This window comes from Dromaius novaehollandiae, chromosome 4, assembly GCF_036370855.1.
Source record: "Dromaius novaehollandiae isolate bDroNov1 chromosome 4, bDroNov1.hap1, whole genome shotgun sequence".
In the NCBI taxonomy this organism is placed as follows: Eukaryota; Metazoa; Chordata; class Aves; order Casuariiformes; family Dromaiidae; genus Dromaius; species Dromaius novaehollandiae.
Window position 1 is genome coordinate 26231787 of NC_088101.1, and position 18372 is coordinate 26250158.

Consider the following 18372-nt stretch of genomic DNA (forward strand, 5'->3'; position numbering starts at 1 on the left):
TCACCTTCAGTTTTCTGTGACAAGTTTGCTGGGCTTTATACTAAGGCTTTTTCTCTCTCTCTTTTTTTAATATCTAAAGTCGTTAGAATAACAAGGGCGGTGCTATGTACCTAGTGGGGACGTGGCAGTGATGTGCTTAGAGCCAAAATGTAGTAATTTATCCAAAGCCTATAAACGACTTTGGCCTTAATTCACAAGCCTCAGTAGGATTTAAGAAAGACTTATAGTGGCCATCTATAAAGGGGTGCATTTCCCCCACCTAAGTGTATTCTGCTCACTGCAGCTGTAACTAATTATTCCCTAAACAATAGATTAAAATCATGTAATTAGTATAAAAATAATTAAAGCAAAGATTCATTTCTCCTAAGAGTAAATAAGCATATTTGCTATGTAAGACACAGTGGAATAGAGAGAAGTATTTTTCTGTGTGCATATGCTAGCAGAGAATCTCTAAGTAAAGAGTTGCTACTTTTGCTAAGGTGAAGACCTGCGTTAGGGAATTGAAGGCCTTGAGTTTAAATCATGATTATACTTAATTTGGGATGAACACTGTCCTATTTCAGGTTTTCCAGTGCTCATTTCAAACAATTTTAGTAGTAAAAATGAGTCTTTTACACAATAATAATTTTGTATCCACTTTTGCATACTGGGTATTAGATGGCTATATCCACATTGGAAGCTTAAGCAGCCCAATGGTAGCACATCTGTGGAGCAACACAGTTGGTACTAAGGACCCAGTGTCCATATTATATAAATAGTTGGGGTGTTTAGTTTGGTCCCGTGTACTGAATGGCAGGACCACAGTAAACACTTTCCTGGAACACATTTCCCATACTGCTTTCACCCAAAACTCTGGTTCATATGCTCTGACACCAGCCCACAGAACAAGAAAAAGCACAGTAAGTGAGGGCAATCACGAGATTTGCTTTGGAAGTGCACTTCTGATCTGAAGGAAAATGCTAACATCTGTGCACCCTATTTCTACCCTTATCACTGAATAAAGGAGGTACAAGGGTCTGATTTGCAGTCAGAATGCAGTTAACTAGGCGAAACCATGAGCACAAATTTTCAGTTGCTTTTGTAGAAATGAAGGCAAGGCTTTGATCTAGACATTGCTGAAGTAGCATTTGGAATAATGTAATGTAGGATAATTTCAGAATATTTTGAAAGAGGCTAATGGCTATGTGTAAGGAAAACTGGCTTCAATCTGTTGAATTTATCTCATTTGAGAACATTATTGAGAATAGTTTCATCCACTGCAATATTAAATTAGGAAATACATGTTTAAATAAGGAAAAAAAATTGCTCTTCAGCATTATTCTGTTAATACTGTATTTTCTGTGATATTAGATGAAGAGTGAATCTACTGAGCATAATAAATGCTCCAGGTATCTGCGGGGATTAATTTCTCTCTTAGCTGACGTGTACACTAAAACTGAGAATACAAGTCCATGTTTACCCAAGCCCATCCCCTTCCCTATCCCCAGCAGTGACTCATTCCTCCCCAGTCCTTGCTTTCACAAGAAAAAACCTGGGCACACGGACTGCCAAGGAAATCTTAGCCCATTCTGTCCGGCTCCTCAATGCTCCCAGCAGAGAGCAAGCAGCTTGTATTCAGAGAGGTCTAGAAAGTTATGTCAGAATGGAAGAAAACTGGTACACTAGAATCAATTGCCTGTGTTCATCTGATATGCTTCGTCCACCTTCAGAGTCTTAAAAAATGACTGTGCTCAGAGCTAAGGAAATAATTATCAGGAAGCTCATCTTCTTAAAAATTGCACTCAAAACTACGATCAGTAGGGACTTACTTAGTATCTTTGGCTGTTTTTAGCCTTTCCTAAGGATCAGACAGAATGTGTGAAGGCTCTATTTCAGATTTGCTTGTAGGAAGGTGACTAGGGGACACTAATGTGTCTTTTTATCTGAGGAAGAGAGCAAGAGTTCTGGCTGGATGTGGTGAATCATATCACCGTAACATCTTTCACACCAATTTCCCTAAACTAACACACACACATACACATCTAGATGTATATCTTTATATGTGGAGTCACATAACTAACTGTGTTTATGTGGTAAGACAAAAGAGACTGAACAACCAGAAGATTTAGCAACAACATTCTTTTCCTATGGCATAAATCCCACTAGTAGTAATTTCATCTCGAAATGGAAAGCATAGCATTACCTTATTTGAGCACAAAGGCCAAATTTCCCTGGATGCCAGTTAGACCCCAAGCTCATACAAACACAGCAGGAGAAATCTAAAATGATTTTGTTTCCTAGTGGCACTAATTCCATTGCTGGAGAAAATATAATTATATTTGTATTAACATTATAATGATAACTTTGCAGGCCAGATTCCCGTCTGTTTGTTAGGCCAGATATAAACAAAGCACCAGCAGAGACCTAAGGAATTTCTGTTCCTCTGTGGCAGTGTGCCTTGCTGCCTCGCTAGCGATTTTAGCAGTAAGAGGAAAGCTCATTCTGTGAAAAATATAGTTAAGATTTAATTTTTTCTTATATACAAAACCTCTCCATTTTCTATTGATCATAGCATCCTTAAACAAACTTCACCTGGACTACAGTTTGCAGACTAGGCTTTTGCTCTGTGTATCTGTAAAACTTGGTCAGCATTAGTTCTACCATTCTTGAGTTAATCATATACAATCCGTTCTACTCCATGCTTAACTCTTTTCTATATGATCCACCTAAAGCATTTTCCTTAGAAAAACTCAAACACGGTAAGATAAGAGCAGCTTCCTCCTTGTCTTTTTTTTTTAGGATTCTCTTTCAGGTTTGAAGGAAATGGGCACAATATCTTTAACGCAAATACATCTGTACCTGTGTTCAGGGTATTTTCTTCACTGTTTTTTCAGCTCCGAAGTTGGAGCAGTTTGTATTTACTAAAAATGCTTCTGTACATTTTTTTTTGTTGTTGTTAAGGTTGTTTCAGTTGAGGCCACTTTCCAAATTTGGGCAATACCCATTTTTGCTTTTAGCAATCAGTATTGAAAAAGAAGGGAAAAAAGGGAGGGGGAATGAAATGAATTTTTACTTTTAATGTTACATCAGTAGAGATGCAGGAAATAATGAAAACATTTTTAGTTTTATATAAGCTTAACCTCCCTCCAAAGAAAGTGTTCTCTTTTTTCAGTTCTTTGCTACTACCTATCCATGTTAAGGTCACCCTTCTGAAATTTGCCTTTTAAAGACAGATATCTGAGCCTATTAGATCATCAGTGGGAACTGCAGATACTCCATTTCTGAAACTAACTTTGATTTGGAAAAATAGTACAAATACTTGCCTAACTTCATGACCTGTAATAGTCACATGAACACTCAGGAAAATACTGAAGTATATAATTTAAACTTACTAAACTGGGGAAGAGGTACGCTTTGGAAGCATAAATACAGATGTATGTGCCTAATTCAAGGCAGGCTGTAGAATTTATGTCTTCAGGTTTGTATGCGTTACTAACTCGAGAATACATGAGACATGGCATGCAGGTACAAGACCTCTGATGAGCAATGACAAAGACATCAAAAGTGTTTTCACTTTTTCTATTTGTTTTGAAGCTTGTATATATATAATGTTAGAAGAGTACTGTACAGGCAAATGTGAATTATCTTAACTGTGAATGGACGGATGCTGTTAGGAAAATCTATTAGACTGACCAAATTAAAGGTACTGCCAAACTTCAGTGAAAAAATGTGATTTTCGTACAGTTCTTCAAATTTGCTTTTAAAATGTCATTTTTATGTTGTGAAAGAACTCATCTTCTTCTTGACATATTCCATGCTTGGACAATAATGATACAACAAGCACAAAGACACATACAATTATTAAAGCAAAATGGGGACTATTTATGCAAATAATTAAAAACAGTGTAACTGAGATTCAGATAGACCTTTGACACTTTTTGACTGCAAATGTGTTAGCATATAAAAAAAAGTAAGAATACAAACCTACTGAATATAGACAAATTCCTACAAAACCACCAAGAAAAATGTTCAGTGGGAGATTAAGATAAATGAAGGTGCACATTTGACCTCAGAAACCACAAGGAACAAAGTGGAGGTTTTAGGGGTTGGACTTAAGATTGGTTCTCGGAATTTTCTACATTATGCCCTGTGGAGGGCTCTGCAGACATTCAGTGGTAAAAAAAAAAACTTCCAATTAAAGTAAAAATAAAGGCTAAGAAATGTTAAGAACCATTGATCAGATGCTCTTCATTGAATATTAGTAATATTTATCTTGGCATTAAAAGCCAGGTGTAATAATCATCAGAGAGAAGGAAAGACAAGCACTGAAAGGAAAATGGTCGTGACTTGATAAACTAAAAAGCTGGAATATTTTTAAGCCTTTACAAAATGAAAAAGTAAAGAAAATTACTTCCAGATAGGATCACTGGTCCTAGAATGAAAGATGTGGAACACTGAATTACCTTTTGATTTGGTTGTTTTTTGAAGCTCGTGTGGTTCCGGGTTTACTGAACCTCGACCTGTTGCACTCTTTGTTTTCCTCTCATACATAAAAGTTTAATGATTGCTGTAATGTGATATAAAAGCACACATAAATCATTCACGTTTGTATTATATACTCCACTGTGCATGCCTGTTAATTCTCCCATCTCTTGGAAGTGTCATCAAGCTCATGAAAAGTAGTAACTATATCAAGAGATGAATGGAAACACAAATCCCTAGTGCAAACATTCCTGATGTACAGGAAGAAATTGCACCTGCTTTTTTTGGTAAAATGTTTCCTGTACTATAGTAAATAAAATTCATTAGAATGTAAAATTTCATTTTTCATAATAGTGCAGAGCTACAGGTGGAAAAATTTCATCTTACTTGAATCTACTACTTTTTCATTATTAGACTCTATTTCTTTAAAAGGCATTACAGTGTATCAAAGATGCATTGATACTAACCTACACTGTGTTCTCCCAAAAAATTGGAGTCTGCCACTGGAAATTTATCTTTCTCTCTTAGGACTTTCTGCAGACTATGCTAGTCCCTGCCCCATGTGCAGAATATTATGTTCTGAAAATTATTTAGATATTTTGCGGTCCCTGAAAATAAAAGCAAAGATCATCTCATTACCTATCCTTTTTTCATTTCTCTACAAAACATTCTATCTAAAGAGCTCACGGTTTTATTCCTTTTCCCTTACTCCCTGTCTTGCTTATAAATTATTTATAGCAGGCATACATAACAACAGATATCTGAGATACAGAATGGCTACCGATCTGATAGGGACCAGTGGTCAAGTCCCAGTGTTCCCACTGCATTGCATTGGCAAATACAGCGTATGTTTTCCCTTAGTGCAGCTGAAGTCCCAGTACTGCATGCTACTAGTTTAGTATTTTCCAAATTCTGTTGTGTCAGCTCAGTACAATCGTATGGGGCTTCAGCTGACTTCAGTAAAGACAATTCTATATTTAGCCATCAAAGGGCAACAGACATATAAAAGATGCTGTTTTGTGGAGATACTGTCTGATTTTGCATCAGTAGTGTTACAGTAAGCAGAATCAGTCCCAAAATAGAGAATGGAACAAAACAAACCAGAAAAACTATGTTAAATACATTTTTTAAAATTATCTAAGTGATTCCTAGAAAAAATCAATTTTAGATTTAGACTCAAATCCCTACCACATTTTGCATTCAGACATGCCAAGACTACACTGAATTGAGCACAAACTTATTAATTCTGTCAAGAATTTTTGCAGTAGTGCGAAATAGCGCACATGGAGTCCCATGATACAGTGGCCAAACTGCTTCCCCTACTTGAGTGAGCACAGATTTTTTCCCTACCTCCTGAAATCTGTGGCATCTGTTGTAAACTTGATCAGCACTGTTGGCTGTTTCACTGCCAATGTTTCACTGATAGTGGCTCAAATGTTTTTTAGCTGGTTAGGATCTCAACAGAAAATTTTGTAGTGAGAATATATATTTATGTAGATATCAAGCCATGAAAGCTTAAGAGAACAATATTGTACAAAAGAGGAACAGTACAGGGTATTCATTATCCAGATAATACTAACAAGGTCAAAGCATTCAGTTGTGCTATGTTAGGAGAAAATGGCCATTACACTGTAATAGACGTTACTTTGTCCTACACAGCCCTTTCCAGGCTGACCCAAGTTACCACGTGCCCATTTCCGTGATCTTGGGGACTGCCAGCGAAATCCCCACTGAGGCCTACTATTCAGGCACACAAATGCACCAGAACTATGCTACATTGTTGAAGCATTAGTAAAAATGTGTGTGTGTGTGTACATATATATATATTTTATTTTTATATATTATATTTATTTTTATATATATGTACATACATATACAAATACATATCAGTGGAAACTTGTTAGATGTTACAAGAATTTTGTATGAGGTTGGTAATTACCTTCGTTGCGTGGTTAAAGTAATCTCCCTTGTATTATGTGTACACCGCGTTATTATTACGACAAAATGACAAAGAAAGATTTTAGTGAGATTTGTAAAGTTCTGGTGGGGAGTGGTGCCACTATCCCCAAGGTAAGACCTGTCCTTGCATTTCAGGGTAGCAGAACAAAATACGAGTTTTAGTTAAAGTGATGAATTTTTCAACATAGAGCTGATAAATTCACATCAGACCTAGCCCTGTGGAGATGTCCTGCTGATCTAAACAGTAACTGCACGCTGGCAGACTGAGGCTGTTGGGATCACAGACTGTAGATTTAGCCTGCAGCCTGGCATCATTTGACTTGTGGTTTTGCGTGCTGACTTATCAGTCTCAGTTGCCCCAATGTTAAAAAGAGAGGCCCTTCAGCAAAATGGAAATTTTTTCCTGAAATTCAAGGAGGTGGGAATTACAGCCCTTCATCATGGATACACTGATTTAATACATAGTGGCATTTTTAGGCACTTATCCTGGTTATATTAATTTAATATGGTATGGTACATGTGCCAGCCTACCCTATTGTTTTCTTGAGGCATTTTATTAGTGCAGATATTGCTGATTCTAAGTCAAGATCATCTACATATTTGTAACTTTTCTTGACTGAATGATGCTACTGCCCACAAGAGAAGCAATACTGAGGGAATTGGTGGCTAAATCTAGAGCTGAAGGATTCCTTTTTCATACATAGTTCATAAAGAACTCTCTCCAGAGAGGAAATTATTTGCAAGCTGGAAGTGAACTAAATTAAACAATTAGAAGATAGAATGAGCTGAAGAACCCATAACTTTTAAAAGATAGAATTCTTTTGTTGAGAATTATGCTCCAGGACGATCAGAAAATGTAAAGTTTTCACAAGTAAGAAAAAATAACAACACAAAAACTTCTGGTTTGGGTCAACTGAACTGAACTTTCTTTTGCTATTTCTTTCATAGCCATACACCAAGACAAAAATCTCTATTATATCATCTGCAATTATGATGCCAATTTGGATTAGCCACTGCCCCAGCTAACCATTTCGCGTGCCTTTGAGAAAGTCAGGTAAGGTAGAATTAATCTTTCCTAATAAAAAATTAAGCTTTCCATATAAAAGAGAGGCATCCAGCTTAAGTTATCTTCCAGTCTCCCTCTGCTGTCAATGGAGAGAGAGAGGAAGAGAAAGAGAAATTTGGGCCTTGGGTGGAATCAATCGCTCTTTGGTGGTGCCTCCTCCACTAGCTGTGAAGAAAGTGCTAGTATATTGGAAACTCAGTTTTCTGTTAAACTGAGATTTTGTCCCTCCCTTACCGCACAGAAGAGTTATGAAGATGACTGTGGGACATTCAAATATTAGGGAAGTAGGAGGTACGTAAGAACCACTGATAGACTGTTCACTTGAACATCCTGGCCTTTGCAGCTGGACATAGCTAAGAGTGTTTGTCAGTGTTCCCAGTCCAAGTTTGGAGGGCAAATTTGGCTGAGCTTGTTTTTTTCCATTTTCGTCAATATTAAAAGTATGGCCTGTATATGGTACTACTTCTGGCATTTACCACAGAAAGACCTTTACAGACAGATTCCAAAACCATAACATTTTTATAAATGCTTCATAGAAGCTTACAGATTTCACAGGCTTATATTGGCTTAAACAGGGGGAATTTTATGTGCTTTAACCAATACCACCCAAGGAAATATAGCTCCCAAATGGTGATTTTTTCCGAAATACAGTTATATTATGGAATGGATGAATGCTGGCATTAGGCCAAACTTTCTTAACGGCCACCTAAACACTTTTAGATATGAAGCTTTCACAGCTTGTTTGTTCTTAACTGTACATTTTGCTTTTGCTGAACTTTCTAAACTTAATTAGTATTTTTTTAATTAAGCTCTCCTTTAAGATTAAATGTTAGATTAAACACCTTTCATTTGCAACCATAGCGTCTTCAGTGGAATCAGTTTGTATGCACAATGCAAAGGTGAATTTTGAATGTTAACTGTTTTATAATCTTGAAAAAGATTCAAGAGGTTTATGCAAATATTTTAGAAAAATGATGGATATGACATAGACTAATAATAATTTTAAATATTTGAGAAGAATGGCAAAAAATCCTTTGTGTATTTATGGAAACTCCCAAAGCATTAACAATGGTTCAGCCTTTTTCAAAGTTCTGGAATACTCTTCTGTTCCTGAAAATACCATCTTGTTCAGTTCTCAGAGCCTTACAGAGGCCTGGATTGGTTAGTGAAAAGTACAGATTTTCTGGCAGTGGAACATATCTTTTTAGCAATGAAAACAATTCATTATTGTCCCTTGCTTTTTTTTTCCTTTTTCTTTTTTTTTTTTTAAAGTACAATAATACCTAAGGCATAATTCTGAAATCAGCATAAACAAATCACCTTAAAACCACTGATATTAAAATCACCGTTACCTGCTACTGGTTTCTTTTGTTTGTTTTGGGCTTGGAAAGGTTTAGGAGCACAATTTTTAATATATAATGCATTCAGTTGATAATAGATGTAATAATAGGAAGTATATGATTGAATTTATAATTAGTAAAGATGCACTGATGGCAGGGGATAACTCTATAAATATAAATATATATCACTGGCACTTGCAAGTTCTCATCTTAATATGTGAAATCTAATAGGAAGCCAGTATGTGAAGACATTCAAATTTAATATTATGGGTCACCTCTGTCTGATTTCATCTGAAATGACATCGATCTGCTTCTGGATTTAACTAGATCCACAATATGCAGAAAATACATTATGCAAATTAGAAATGGATATATCAGTTTGAACAGAGTAACAGGCAATTTAAACTTTAAAATGGACTCAAATAACCAAGCAACTTTGAAAAAATATATTTTGTAAGCCATTCTTGATCATATTTTATTTAAATTTTTTTCCTTTTTTTCCCACACCTCACTGGAGCTGGGTTAATCCCAAAACTGTAGCAACACTTTATTACAAGGGAGATCATTTTTGCACTGTTTCTGTCCTGTCCAGAGCACTGGACATTTCAGAACAGTTTGATTGGAAGATTCCCAGTTCCTTTTCCAGACAAAATTTTGATAAACATCTGTGCATTTGGATGCTCATCTAAATTAAACTGAGTATGGCAGAGACTTCTGTTAGCAGTTTCCCTGTCACTAAAGGAAACGAGAGTGCAATTTTGTAAGTCCAATTACATGGTTACTGCTGAGCAGCCAAATATCAAGTTAAATGGAAAGTAAAAGACAAATTAGATGCATCCTAATGTAAATTGTTATTGTCTATTACATCAAAGTACTCCAAAATTGTACCATATCATTTATAAAGCCTTGTTTCTAAACCAGGGAACTTGTAGTCCATTTATGACATACCAGATTCATGAAGAAAAATGTATACAGCTTTTATTTTGAAGTCCCATTAATTCTAAAATAGTTGTAATCTGAGGCACAAATTGTGTTTTTCTTCCTGTTCAGTTAGACTTTTTCGAAATATCTGGTGTGCATGGGCCATCTCATTCATTTAAGTATAATGACATAATCAGGACATATAACTTAGGAGGAAACATAAAAAAAAAGAATTATTAAACTGATATGTATGTGCTGCAGACTCTGTCTGAGCTGGGGTGGGAAATTCCTTCCTTCTTCCTGAACACTGATTTTTTACAAGGCTTTGTTGGGACCAGAATTTACCTTCTATCAAGTCTGTATCACCTTCATGCACTTTATCAGCTACATGAATGTGCATACCTTCTCTAAGCTACAGTACAAATGTTGCACATGAATTATTTATTGAGATGTTCATTGTATAAATACACAGGTTTGATAAAATAGGCTGTTAGAAAAGCAAACAGGAAAAATAGAGAATGGCCTCTGCTAGGCCATTCCACATCAAACTCTCATAATATAAAGCCTGAGCTGCTAATAAAATTCTTATTTCTTAACCTCAGCCAACTTGCAAAATTGTTTTGCCAAGACTGAGGGCCAGACAACCAAAAGGATCATGGCTGATTAAGCTGTCTTTCCAAGGAGCTAGAAGTGGAGGTCACCACTGAGAAACCATTCAACACTTGATCAGCTCTGTCCACTTTCTTCCTTGCCAAATTCACTGACTGCCTGTTGTCTGCTTGCATCAGCTCAAGGGAGGCCTAGTTAGTGCGTAATGAAGAAACCTGGGGAGAGCTCAGCTTTTTCAGGGTCCCCTCCTAAGGCAGTTTGCAGCCTAGCTCCCCACAAGCACCTTTGCCAAAAGCTGCCTTGTAAGGACATGCCAGCGTGGGCTAGCTGGAAGCCAGCACACCTGACCCCCTCAGCTCCTCCACACAGGTTTCTCCTCCTGCTGAAGCCTCAGCCCTGGTGTCACCAAGTGAGCATTTGGGCAAAGGCTGCCACCAAACTACTCCCACCACAGCCTGGGATGGTAGCAGCCACTCGCAGCGTGCCCCAATGAGCAGCAGCACATGCCAGATGCCATTTCATCTTTACGCAGCTGCCTCACACACAGCTGTGGCCAGTGGTTGCTTGCTCTCCCTCTGGCCCAGCCAACTATATCATTTCTAACCAGATGAGCACTGTCCACATGACTATAAATGAACAAATACATACAAGCGAAGTTGAGCAGTACCTAGTGATTCCATAAAAATAAATTAAAATTTGGCTGTATGAAACTGAGGAACTCTGGTAGAGATCTGTGATGATTTCAGTATGATATTATTTTCAGTGTGGTATCTTTTCTGTAGAAAAACAGTTTCTGTTTTCTATATCACATTCTATGTGAAAAGGGTCAGCTACCACAGAGTTTACAGCACGATGGTCTAAAATTAGTAGTATAAATCAAGTGGCTCAATTATTTCAAGAGAGCTGAACCACATTATGCCAGTAATGATTTTGCAAATATTTGTGTACCAGTATTTACAAAGAGTGAACCCTCATGTCTGTATGCATATTCCAGAAGCATAAATCAGCTTAGCCTAAATTCAGTCAGCATACTCTACATCACAGAGCAACTGGTACCTAGTAGTTGTGCCTGCACCAGCACTCATGTAATGCACCAATGTCCTGGATTTGCATGTAAAATTGATGTTTGATATTTAACCATCTAACTTGCCTCTGTAGGACACTGTACTATCAAACTCTGGGTCTCGTTCTCCACTGCTCAATGCCATACTTAAGCTCTCTACCTCTTTAAGAAGTGCATAGAGCAGGTATGAATGAAATCAGAATATTAACATTATGGTCACTTTGCACAAATGAACATGACAGAGTAATGCTATATTTGCTTGAAAGAGATCAGTGAGGCATAAAAATGTTGAAGAGGTGTTTAATCCTAAAGGGAATAAGATTTATCAAAACAGTGTGAAGGGATAATACATTCCTTTCTGGCTCTACAGACAAGGAGAAGCAAAGGAGTCCAAAGCACCATATATTAACAACTTAGAAACTATTTTTCATGTTGCTATCTTTACATCAAGTTTGATGGTAAAATGAAGGCAAAATCTGGTATTGGTAAATAATTATTAACTTGTGATATGCATTAGTTTTACATTTTAAGATCAAAGCAAATATATATAAATAATTCTAAGTATATTCATCTCCTCTGCTTTATGCCCTCTCTCTTGGTTTTACATTCAGCTGTCACTGTGTATCCCTCTTACCTTCTTAATAAGTCCTGGAGCAACTGGAATCTGTTTGAAAAAGAAAATGAAATTCATTTTATTGATAGATAATATTTAATGGACCAAAAAAATTCAGGCAGAGATTATCTCAATATTAATCAGTGTACTAGAAGACTGAAAGATCTGTTATTATCAAACATCATTAGAGAGACAATGAAACACTTTCCTAATTGTGTTATTTTTCCCCCTCTGAAAATAACTATCACTCAAAGGATCAAAACATTAATACATTTTATTCAGACAAAATTCCCTGTGATCTGATTAATCCTAAGGATAGAGTTCATCATAACTGAAATTGCTGTTTGAAGATCCTGAAGATCTAAACTCATGGCTGAATTCCACTTGGGATCCATTGGTGTAGTTTTATGCTTGAGTGAGTCTGGCCCTTTGCTTCTGTTTTGCTCTGTTCAGTCTAAACTCTTTAACTAGGTAGAGATAAGGGCATGGTTTTGAAAATCCTTACTGCAAAGTCTAATTTCCAAGCATTTTATGAAGAACTTAAGAGTGAGGATTTCAGCTCAGGCTCTAAATAAAACAATTAAGAATGTGGTTTGAATAATGCTCACTATATCTTTATTGTAAGGTGAAGTAATAAAATGATATGTCATTTAACTTCTTAGGACAGACTCTAGATATGAGTTCTGTACAGTAATTTTAAAAGGTTACGAGCTATTCATCTCTCTTTTATTCCTACAAAACAGTTTTTTTATATACGTGACTGTAAATATAAACAAGCATATTGATGGCAGATTTACAATCATTTTGCAAAAGGTATTAAATATACCTTTAAAAAATATCTGAGCCTATTCCACATGTAGTAAACTACTGAAAAAAGAACAACTGTAAGAAACCAAATGTAAATGTAAGAATTCCTAGATGCGTAAGGACCATTCTAATCATTAAACAGAATAGGAAGATCACTGGCCATGTGAAAGTTAGATGTCTCAGTCACATTAGACTCACTACTGCGTATTCATACTGGTGGCCATATGAGATACCAAAGACTATTTCCAGCTTCTGAGCATTTCTAGTCCTGCAACACAACAAAGCTCTGATACTGGAAATGCCTAAAGCCAGATTTCTTCTGCTGTATGAGTCAACTGCATGATCAGGACTTCCACGAGCTCCATGCTCCAGCCTTTACCACTGACTGACTAATACAGAAGATTGCTTCTGGGCCGTAACAAAGTTAGGCAGTTAAAAGCACAGATATGCCATTCACAGGGTTTACAAGATACCTAGCTGCAAAACTTCCAGTTACTTAATCCACTCTTGCAAATTCTCCTGGATGCTTACTACCTGTAGAAAACTTATCCTCTGAATTCTCTTTTGACCAAATGAAAAGAATTTTTTCAACTCACAAAGTAAAAGTATGTAGAATGACTTTTCAAAGTACTGATTGCATTTTAATTTTGGTTTCTAACATACTTAAGTGGAAATCACTGTCAGTTATACAGTCTAGAAGTCTTTTTTTTAAACTGACTGAAGTGCACCATTACTTTTACATGTCCTTGTACACTACAGTTTGACTTAAAACCAGTCTAGCTGTTTTGTTACAAATGGTTTTAGTTTCCAAGTGGCAGAGCAATTCAAAACATATTGAATTGATTTAAAATACTAATATCCACAACTGGCACTAAATCAAAAAGAATTACTCTAGACTAGCGAGCTTTCTTTCTGACAGTTCTTATTTTTAAAATAGTTAAATGCACTGCATATATTCACTTAGTTTAAAATAGCAAATCAACAACACAGGGATCGATATATTCCTTTTTTCCTCATGTCCAAGGCATTTATTTATATGGAAGAAAATGCTTGATTTCTTTTCCTTTCAATGGAAAAAATGATCTTGTAAATGCACTTTTCATGTCCCAATGTCTAGCCACTTTGTTAAACTTTTAGATTCTGTAATTGGATAAATTAGATTTCCTAGTGAAGATCTAAAGCTGCAAGTACAATTTATCTTTAGATCATTTTTCAGTTCACTAATGGTACGAGCAGTTCCTATCTTCGGACCAGATCCTGTAAACATGCACATGAATAGCTTCACCCGTAACAGCTGTTCCAATGACGACCTTCTTACTGTTCATGTGAGTTAGGGTGTGTTAAATCACTCTCTGGTATGGAAAACATTTACAAGAGTACTAGCTTTGATTTTCCAACAGGAGATAATAAAAGGAAATCTTCACATAAAGTCATAAATTAGATTACACAAATAAACAAACTATAGCCAGGAATATTAAATGGCCACAAGATGATTTTTTTACATCATTTTTTTCCTATTATATTAAAGGTCTCCCGTAGTTAAAAGTTCCATCTCAGAGCCCTTATTCACTGCCATCTATGAACACTAATACAGGACACTGGCAACTTATGCCAGCAGTGGAGCTGGTTAGGATAGGACAGATGAAGCATTTTTGCAAGATCGGCTCCACAAACACCACCTCCTCAGATGGAGGTCAGCATGGCCCTCCTGCCACAGTCCCTGCTGAGAGCAGCAATGAAGAGCAGGCAAAGAGTAACCCAGGCAAGGCCTCTGACCATTTCTGTTATGAATCTCCTGGGCTACAAACAGGTGCGGAAAAAGTGCTGAGCTCCATGCACAGTGGTTCCTAGGTGTCAACAGCTACATTTCAAGGGCTTACGCTCTGAAATACCATTAAGCCATGGAGCTGCTAAGTCTCAGGCCTTTCTGGAAGCCTGACAGAGCTAGTCTGCACTGGGCCGTCTCATAGTTCGGGCAGCCCTGCTCCTGCCTCCCTGTGGTGGCACGCGCAGATGTCCCTTTGGGCACTCACGGCAGAACACCAGGAGCAGCAACAGCAGGTAAAACAAAGGCTGTACTGAAACTGTGTAGACTAGCTCCCAGCTGTGCAGCAAGATGAGATTTAATCGGATCTGGGATAGATTACTCGGTCTGCTCCCAGGTCAAGAGAATTTCATCCATTTGCGAAGTTCACAAAACCTCAGTGGGTGAGGAGAGGTGCTCCAGAGCTGCCCAGATTCCCCTTCTGACAGATTCACTATTAATGCCATTCTTCAGCGCTGATAGTACTTTCTGTGCTTGCGTGCCTGAACATAATTAGCACCATTTTTGTCAAGTCATTGAAAAGATGAGTACACTGGCAGTCACATGTGGAGAGCCTGACTCTGTGTTCCCATGTGGACAGGAGAGTGGTGAATCTGAAAGACAGTCTCATAGACCTCTTCTTAAAAGCATTGTGGACCTAGCCTTAATGCTCATGGATGGTGCCCAAGCACAAGCACAATAACGCAAAGCTAAAGACTGTGTTCTGCCATAAAACCAGGTGTACTGTGGCCAGCAGCAACACATTTTTCCTTGTTTTTCCTGCCTCCTCTGCCAAATGTTGTGGTCTGGTGATAGGCAGAAAGAGTGTGGTGACCTTATTTTGCCATAGGTGCTTGGAGAGATAGAGAATACTTGCAATGTAGTATTTATATTGTGATTTTAAGTTATCAGGCCACAAAAGAGTCAGCAGATATCAGCAGCCCACATTCAGATCTGACTGTAATTGTACTGATGGCCTGGATTCCAACCAGCAAAACTCTTAAAAAGTCGCCTTATGCAGTTCTCTACATTATCCTGATTCTTTGTCACTTTATCCTGATATATTCCACTGTGTCTTTACACACGTAATGCTCCAGAATTTGACCCACGTAAAGGCTACTCCCACAGTTTGTCCCAGTGACCTTTTCCGTAGTGTTAATGATTTAATGTTAACATTAATGACTGTCCACTTCAGAAAGTGTTGTGGAGACTGGGGCGTAAGAGGTCATTATTATTTAAACACATTTGTTTTGCCTTTCTTCTCAGAAACTTTAAATCAGAAGAAATTTCCTTAAACAGAAAGCCCCAACTGACAGCTTTAGGATGTGTGAGAAAGACACAGCTAATTTAGTGCAAAAGATAAGACATTTCCTTGGGGAAGTACTAATACTAGGCCTATTCCTCCTTAATGTCATTTCATATTAGTGTACTACATAGACAGGGATTTTAAATCTTTTTAATTGAAAAATATTTGTCTTTTGCTTACTAAAATAAGTTTTTTGCCTGGAGGTTAAGGACTTTTAAAATTATTTCTGAATTATAGCCAATTTCTGGACAGTTTATCAGAAACAGGAGGATGAAGTTTGTCTCTTGTTCTGTTCATTTTTATCAGACCAGAGAAAAGAGAAACAGATTTCCTCAGTGACCCCAACAGAATCATTACGTAAAGAGATAATAAGGAATACTGAGTCCAGACATAGCTAATTTGTCCAGATTTGCCAGCTGTTATGTACATATCCACATGTGTCAATACATGTGCATATGTCATAATTATGCATACAAAGTGGAGGGAAAACCATCCAAACTTAGTGGCTGAAAAAACAGTCAAAAAAAGAACTTTACATAGCTTCTTACTCCCTTTTTTTCTGGCCAAAATTTCCAAGAGCACCAAAACCACTGATTTTAATTCATGTAGTTTTTTTGATTCATAAGCCATGAAATGGCCTCACAAAAAGGAGAGTATGCAAATATCCTTTGATCTCTAGCATGCTCTGTACAGGAATATTTCAAAACTGTGATCCAACTTTGGTCCATCAAGAGAAGAATTCAAAGAAGGAGGTGGCTTTGACCCTGCCCCCTTTTCCCAAAACTAAAGAATAAGGCCTGAAGTAAAGTCTTTGCTATCACCAGTGTAGACACCAGCACTGGGGAATGCAAGGAACATCCTGGTAAAGATCTCTTCCTTTTCCATGGTTCCCTTCATACAGATGACCTGCTGGAAGACTAAAAAAGCATTAAAACCATGTACTTAGATGTATATTTAGATGTTCTTCTAGGTAAAATGGTGCCTTGCTGTTGATTTTAGATGTCTAAAAACAAAGGCTGAAGTGCACTCAGATCTCCGGGGGGGGGGAAGGAGGGGGACATATTTAAAATGGCATTCTGCAGGTTGATGTTTCTATGGATATCCAGGCTGCCCAAAGTATTTGAGTAACTGCACTGCTTAGAGAACACTTATTTATTGGGGTTAATTTTTCTTGAAACTCCTTCCAGCTCACTGTACTCTTTCCATTTCTCCTCACCCTTGCATAATGGTTGCGTTTACTCTGATCTTTGCTGAAGAAAAAATATTTTCCTTTTCTAATTCAGTCCTTAGCCATTGTTTTCCCAACCTCAAGTTCTCAAGAAATATGATTTCTTTTTTTTAAAAAAAAGTCTAATTAAGCCATTTATCAAACTTTTCCAAGTGGGTAGAGTGACAAATTAGTCCTATCTTCCACCAACAATCTGATGGATGGGAAGATAAAGACGCAGAGGCTGTTATTTTAGCTGGAAGCTCTCTACTATATCAATTGTTTGGCCCCAAGCCAAAAGACCCTAAGAGATGACAAGAACTAATGATGGATCTGTGAAGTTTATGCAGCGTGAGGACTAACATCAAAGGAATCTGCCCTTATTAGCAAAATCTCTATGCCTTCTGCCTGCAAAAATACTCACTTGTTTATTAAAAATTTTTTACTTAATCATTTTACTCTTTAAGTAAAGGCAAAAAATGCAAACTACACCTAAAGTTGTACAATAGTATACTGCTGTTGAGTTCTTTTCTCTACAAATATTAAATGGATGTTATGACATTACTTATAAATCAACCATGAGAATTTAAGACAGGTAGACTACAAGTAAGTTTTCCTTTAGAAACATCTTTACTTTCTATGTCATTCCTTCAGAAGAACTGGCTTCCTTGACAGGCTGTATGGCACATAAAATTTATACATATAAATATGGAAACAAGTGTGGAATCACGGTCAGAGGAAGTCAATCAACTGCAATAAAGGCAGGACCCCAAGACCATATTCCTGCCCCTGGGTCACAAGAAGTCCCACGGAAATCAGCTGTGCAGATTTGATTGCAGAAGTAGGACCAGAATGCTGAAAGTTTCCTTGGAGTCAGAAAGGGACTGGGAAAATTCATGGAAGAAAAATTCATCAAGAGTTGGATCAAGGCCAAACCACCTCTGGCTCAGGAAGAGCCTAAGCCACATAGCAACAGAGGCCAGGGAAGAATCCCAGGGAAGCACCACTATTTGCCTGGTTACATTTACACTCTTCTGGAGCACTCACTCTGGGCTGCTCGGGGGCTCGCAGTTCGGTGCTCGGGGGATCGCAGCTCTGACACCATCCTTATGCAACAGAATTGCTTTCAACGTTTGTAAATTAAGTCTTTCTCCCTTCTCCCTGTGTTTTTAATTTACATCCATTTTTACATGTAATGCAAACCATATATACAAGG

General features: G+C 37.3%; 2 long non-coding RNA genes across 5 annotated transcripts in view; one reads left to right on the forward strand and one right to left on the reverse strand.

The window, feature by feature from the left end:
* LOC112980881 (uncharacterized) overlaps positions 1-18372 on the forward strand; it is a 173959-nt gene that overhangs the window by 133710 nt on the left and 21877 nt on the right. For 2 of the 4 annotated variants that reach the window (XR_003258546.2, XR_010388937.1), the window contains exon 12: positions 7369-7474. The exons of the other annotated variants lie outside the window; for them this stretch is intronic. This is a non-coding gene — a long non-coding RNA (uncharacterized LOC112980881). The remainder of the gene's footprint in view (positions 1-7368; positions 7475-18372) is intronic. 4 annotated transcript variants of the gene reach the window in all.
* The window catches only part of LOC112980883 (uncharacterized), a 126419-nt gene that overhangs the window by 90702 nt on the left and 17345 nt on the right, over positions 1-18372 (reverse strand). The window contains exons 6-7 of the long non-coding RNA XR_010388939.1: positions 12054-12083; positions 4443-4546 (exon numbers count right to left, since the gene is read on the reverse strand). This is a non-coding gene — a long non-coding RNA (uncharacterized LOC112980883). The remainder of the gene's footprint in view (positions 1-4442; positions 4547-12053; positions 12084-18372) is intronic.